Source organism: Cicer arietinum, chromosome 1 (genome assembly GCF_000331145.2).
Source record: "Cicer arietinum cultivar CDC Frontier isolate Library 1 chromosome 1, Cicar.CDCFrontier_v2.0, whole genome shotgun sequence".
Classification (NCBI taxonomy): Eukaryota; Viridiplantae; Streptophyta; class Magnoliopsida; order Fabales; family Fabaceae; genus Cicer; species Cicer arietinum.
In genome coordinates this window covers 23,600,058-23,606,686 of record NC_021160.2, presented here as the reverse complement: position 1 = coordinate 23,606,686, position 6,629 = coordinate 23,600,058, and the positions used below count along the sequence as shown (strand labels likewise).

General features: G+C 30.6%; 1 protein-coding gene across 2 annotated transcripts in view; it reads left to right on the top strand.

Annotated features, from left to right (window-relative positions):
* Window positions 1-6,425, top strand: part of LOC101490651 (uncharacterized) — a 23,813-nt gene extending 17,388 nt beyond the window's left edge. The window contains exons 2-8 of one of the 2 annotated variants that reach the window (XM_073364568.1): window positions 1,620-3,224; window positions 4,410-4,478; window positions 4,596-4,690; window positions 5,266-5,327; window positions 5,442-5,604; window positions 5,816-5,908; window positions 6,202-6,425. The gene's annotated coding sequence lies outside the window, so the exon portion shown is untranslated. Of the gene's footprint in view, window positions 1-1,619; window positions 3,225-4,409; window positions 4,512-4,595; window positions 4,691-5,265; window positions 5,328-5,441; window positions 5,605-5,815; window positions 5,909-6,201 lie in introns of both variants that reach the window. The other variant, XM_073364571.1, reaches the window with a different exon arrangement.
* Window positions 6,426-6,629: the final 204 nt, after the last annotated feature.

The following is a 6,629-nucleotide window of genomic DNA, read 5'->3' as shown; positions in this document are numbered from 1 at the left end:
TCCAAATCACTGGACCTGATCAAGTTCCAGAAGCTTTGTTTGCAACCCTTCATCATCAAATAATCTATCGCCACTATCTGGATATTCTTCTGATTCACTGTTGGTCGTTAGCAATAGAGAAGAAGATATACTGCCCATTGTCTAGATCGCAAGGAGAGTCACTAGGGAAGACTTTTTTTGGACAAACAAAGACTTTTTTGGACAAACAAAGACTTTTTTGTTCAACTTCCTTTCAAGTAGGATATGAATCCAACCAAAGCTACTCATCCAAGAATGAGTCCCTCAAATTTAGCTTTGACCCTGGAAGAATGCAACCAGTTACTTAAACAAGGTGTGGTAGACCACAAAATCTGAATGGGCTTCCCAAGCATTTTATGTTGATAAGAGATCTGAAAAAATAAGAGGGAAAAAGAGGTTAGTAATTGATTATAAACCATTGATGATTATCCTCCAAGTCTAAAAGTTAAGAAAGAATTAATGTATTATGTCAATTTTATTAATCTCCATAATCGAGAAAAAACCCAAGCTGATACGATCAACATAAGTCATGGCAATCTTCCATCCCAGTGGCAACCGGTTAGTTCGTAAGAATTTTCATGTGTAGGTCATAGAGTTCGTAAAAAATTCCAATGGCAGATAGTGAGAGTACAAGAAATTGGAGAAAGCTATGATCAAACTACTCAACCAGAACAAAACCCTCAAATGAAAATTGAACAACATTTTCCAACTAGAATTTTGAAGAAAATTCAATGGATATTGATACTTTAGAAAATCCTAATGAAGAAACTTTGAGATAAATGCTAGAAAACATCTGGCGGTATGAGTCACATTATTCCCCTAGCTACTTTTCATAAGAATACATGACTGATCAGAATTTGTCCCCAAGTCACGAGCCTATCTTTAAAGACTAATGAGTCAAAAGAGTCATGAATATGTCTTGTATAATTATTGTATGAATAGTTCTACTTTTGTCTGCTTGTGTAAAATAATGCTAATAATATGGCATAATAGTCGAAGTGTGTCGTGGATATGTCTTCCATAATTGTAAAGCATTCTAATAATGCTTAAAATGGTGTGATCATGAATAGTTTGTATTTTGTCCTTTTGTGTTACTCCTCGACTACAAAAGGAGATGTATTGTAACATATGAACTCAGAAGCAATTGAAATAAAAATCACCAATGTGCTTAAGTATAAACATGTTATTCTAAATTTTCTCTTCTTTATGAAAACTCTAATAATTATGTTCATATCGTAAATCCCTCATAAGATATGTAATTATGTTCTACACTCGCCTCATAAATGAGGATCTTGTGTATAAGAAAACATATGACTATTGATCCATGTTATGGTCCTCTCTATTATGAGATGATAGTTTTAACTGTTGGTCTGTGCTTGAGACTTTATACCTATGAAAGGTTATTGTTTGTCTCGCTTGACTGTACAGTTAACACTAATCTCATAATATGTGAGGCTCCCGGCCAGCGTGATTTGGAAGGAATTTTCCATTGGCCAAAAAGTTTTATTGTTCAACTCCCGTTTGAAAATTATGGCTGGGAAACTTCGATTGAAGTGGATTGACCATTTTGTTGTTACTAACATTTTTTCCTCATGATGCAGTGGAAATAAAAAGTGAAAACACCGACAAAGTGTTCAAAGTAAATGGAAGACGACTCATGCTATTCCATGAGAGCTCTGTGATTGAAGATGCTACCACAGAAGAATTCTCCTCGGAAAAGCCCACTTTCACTAAAGTTTGAACAGGGAGCTCCATTTCCTTACTCTTATTTTATATTTGTTACTTTCATTTAGGGTAATGTGTAATTTAAGTGTTGGATATTATTTAGGATTTTATTTGTTATAGGATATCAAAAACAAAAATAAAATAAATAAATAAATAAAAATGTGCATTGCATTGCATGCTTTTTCATCAAATTTTGTGATTGTAAATGTTGTGAGTTTGTTTGGTCTGACATGATTGGATAGTATCGTTACATTCTTGGTAAAAATAAGTTGGATTAAAATGCTAAATTGTGTATCATTTGTGATAGGTCATTAACCTTTGTGAGATTTTGAGCCTTATTATGGATGGAATACATTTTTCCATCTTCTTTTTTCTTGTGTGTTATCTCACTCACGATTGCTAGTTACGCTAGAACTTGACTTGACTCTTGTCCGCATGCATATATTGAAATGATCTAGGCATTTGTTTCTTGTTAAACTACTAGCCAAATAAGCTTACCCTACAATTATCCATTTGTTTAAGCCCCTTTGAGCCTAATTATCCCATTCTTTATTATATAGCTCATTATAAGCCTAAAAGTGATAAACAATGAATTGACCCAATTTTGGAGGATAAATGAGTCTTTTCTTAAATAAGTGTGGGGTGGTCAACTTGTTTCTTTAAATTTGAGGTTTATTTTTTATTTTAAAAAAAAAGACAGAAAAAGAAAAAGAAAGAAAAAAAAATATGTATCTATATATATATCAAAAAAAAAAAGGAATAAAATGAGAAAAATGGTTGTGTTGTGAGTATAGATAGTGTGAGAATAAAAGTCAATCATATTTTATTGAGTTACTTCTTAATGTTGTTTTTCTCTCTTGATCATTACTTCTTTATCCTCTTTGATTTTCAGCCTTAGTCTCCCTAGGATTATCTCACCCTTACCTTGGCCACGTTACAACCTGAATAAAGACCTTTTGATCATTATGTGCATGTGTTCCAAATCTAGATGTTAGAGGCTTGTCAAGCCTATGGTAGTGCTAGTTTTCATGATGTGCTTTGAGTGTAAACAGTAACTCAAACACTTTGAGTGGTTGGGAGAATTTTATATCCTGGGAGAACTCTATCACTTATGATGCATTCTTTAGTTAATTTTTCCTCTTGTTTTCCTTGGTTGTGATAAAAAGCTATTTATGATTGCCTTAAGCTATAAATATTTTTTTTCTCACAACTTTGCATTCATGAGAATATTTGGGATCGCATGCATTGTTTTGCTCTGAATGCAAAAGCTTAAGTGTGGAAAAATTTAATGATAACATTTGGGCACATGTTTCTACCTGGTATTTGCAGGGTCTTGGTGAGATGAATGAGTTTCCAACAATAAACCAAAGTTAGAGAATCTGCTTTCGGTATTTGAAGGGTCTTGGTGAGATGAATGAGTTCCCAAAAATAAAACAAACGCGTGGAGCCCTCTCTTTTTTTTTCTCCTTCTTCGAGGAAAGGTAACGATGACAATCTACTCTACATTCCACTATTCCAACTTCCATTTTTGTAAGACTATAATCTTCATCCAGCATAAAAAATACTTCGGTCATTTCAAATAAATGTTGATTAATTTTTTTACATATATATTAAAAGGGGAATAAATATAAGAAAAATTAAATTTGATGAATAAAATATAATCCTTTTGGTAAATTATTTATATTACTTATTGATTTATTTTTAATTATCAATAAATATAAAATAGAAAAATAGTTTAGAAATAATATATATAGTTATAGTTGAAAGTTACAAATAGAGAAATGAAATTTTCAAATACAATTTAAAAAAATTATATTACCAAATAGATCTATTTTTAAAAATATATCTCTCTAACAAAATTTTTCTTTAATTCTGTTCTTGAAAAGAGTTTTCTAATTCAAACTTTTAATATGGGTGGATTTAGTTAGGAAAGATATCATTATTTCCAAACCAAAATCATTCATTCCCAACCAAACACAATCACTCTCCCTCTTACTAACAACTCTCATCACTCTCGCTCTAATCACTCTCCCTCCCACTCACAACTCTCATCACTCTCCCTCTCACTCACAACTCTCATCACTCTCGCTCTAATCACTCTCCCTCTCACTCACAACTCTCCCTCTCATTCACAACTCTCATTACTCTCGCTCTCACTCACAACTTTCATTATAAACTCTCATCACTCTCCCTCTCACTCATAACACTTACCATCCTCAATGCTCAAAATAAACCACCACCACAACCTCCATCCTTCTTTTTGTTTGGATGCCGCCTTCGCTGCTGCCGCCATCACCACCTACGCTGCCAATAATACCAAAGATTACAGCATGAAGATGAAAAATATTTGTTTAATAATTTCTTTTCTAATACTTTCATCATATATTTTGTTTCTTTCATCTCTCTTTTTTTTACTCATCTGCTAGTGATAAAATAAACAATTTATCTCAACAATTGGAGATCAAATTCAACCAATACTCAAGTTATATAACCGTTCATGAGATACATTGAAGATTTTTATTTTATTATTTTGTTGAAAGAGAAGTTCAGCCAAATATAAAACCAGTAGTTATGTAGCTACATAGATGTACTATGAATTCAACCACTGGAATTAAAATTTTACTTTGAAATTTAATGTATCTAACAACATGTTATGGGTTGTGAAGGGTCGGGTTGTTCTTCGGTTGGACTCAGTGCTTTACAAGAGTATGGTCCTTTTAAACCAACTGATCAAGGTTTGGCTAAAAACTACTTCAGTTGGAACAAATGTAATTAGAAAAATCAATTTCGTTTAATTTTAGTAACATTTTTCTGCATACCTAAAATTGTTATCCATTTCGATAACCTTGTAGGGCGAGCATGTTGTATTTGGATTCATACGCTGGCGCTGACTTCTCATACTCCACCAACAAATCATTCTACAACCATGTGATCAGTGAAATGACAAGTATGTTTACTTTTTCTTGTGCGTATTAGCATGAGAATAATTCCAAAAATGTTGAGTTGAATTTATTAATAATAAACCATTAAACTACATTTTCATAAACTACATTGAGTAAACATCGTTTTCTTATGTTCTTGTTTAACTCAGATTAAATGTAAGTGATTAAAATAAATTGTGTTTAGTTGAAAAATTTACATTTTATTTAAACTATATTTGATTGTAGAGAGGTGAGAGTAGATTGCTTCATATAAAACATAATTTCAACACAATTTGCGTTATTATTACAAAAAAACATAATCTCAACACAATTCATTTACTCATCAAAACATGCACTTTTACTTGTTTTAAATTCATATGATTGTATTAACTTTATTGATGTTTGACACTATCTCTGTAACATACAACAAAAGATAATCTTGTTTTTCTATAATATTGGTTCACAAAATTTTCACTGTACAAAAAGAATGAGTTCTTCATCATAGGAGAGAGCTATGCAGGTAGTATTTTTCTTGTGTTATATGAATATAATGTTTATTTTGGAGGTTATGTTGAATGATAACACATGCTGTTGTTTTCAGGTCACTTTGCACCTCGACTTGTAGAACTCATTTTACAAACCAAAACCAACATTAATTTAAAGGTAATAGTCGTGAGTACAAATGTATGAAATAAATTTATTAATTCTTATATTGTAACAAGAAGTAACATTTTTAGTTGATACGATTAATGTTTATTCCTCTTTTGATATTTGCAGATAGGTAAAACCCTCCTACAATTTAACACATATTACAACTCTAAGGGGCAATTTTAGTGGTCACATGGGTTGATAACATTTTCAACCAATGAGTTAAATACTTGAATAAGAAAGGAGTACAAAAAGCTCTTCATACTAGGTTTTCCTCGTGGCTAACTTGCGGGTAAGTTTTATTAATTGAAATTTGATTATCATTAGAGTTTATAACTTTATTATTATTACTTCAAACTACCTTGTGTTATTTAGATTGATTAAATAAAGTCAAATTAAATTTAATTATCATCGATTTTGTCTTTGCAATAAATGGACTTTTGAATTATCTTTCAAATTAGATCTGTATATTGATTGCTAATATCATTTTCATTTTATTACAGAGCTATCCGGTATGACAGCAAAATTATTAAAAATTCAACCATATCTCTTCTAGGGACACTTGTTAAATCAGATGTTAGAGTTATGATATTTAGGTTAGTAAGTATTTTTCTTTTTAACTTTTTAGTTAGTCTTTACATCATATTTTTTTTCTTTGGTTTGTTAATGTTCTAAATTTTTTAAGCAAAGCTATTTTTTGTGCATTGGAGATCAAGATTTTGTCATATCATTCTTTAGCACCCAATCTTTAAGATTTGTATTTTATGATCTATTGATTATGTGTTGGTTAAACATCAACCATCAAATTCTATCATTTTTTTGTTATTGTTTTGTTTGTCAATCCTCTATATCTAAAAAATTAATTAATTTTGATATTTTGATTATTTAGGCAGCAGGATTTACACCGGATTATGATGATATTTTATCATTTGCCACCATTAGAGGAGTCGATCATTCTTGTGCATATTTGCAACCACAAGAAACATGTGTTATTGAAAGCTTTATTAGAAGGAAGGTTCCTTCCAAAAATTAAATTGTAAATGCATTATGAAACAAATTTTTTTATTGAAAGATATATATTAAACATTTATTATATATTTGTTATATTTTCAAGAGATTGATTGAGATGTGACAACTTGATGATGTTAATTTTAAAAATAAATTTTTTATAAATAAAATATAACTAACTGAGATGCGACATCTTGTTAGTTTTAATTTAATATGCTTGAGTTTTAATAGTTTTGCGATCTTAAACTTTCTAAACTAAATCCGAATAAATAATCAAGTACAATCATCAAAATCAATTTATCGTACTCA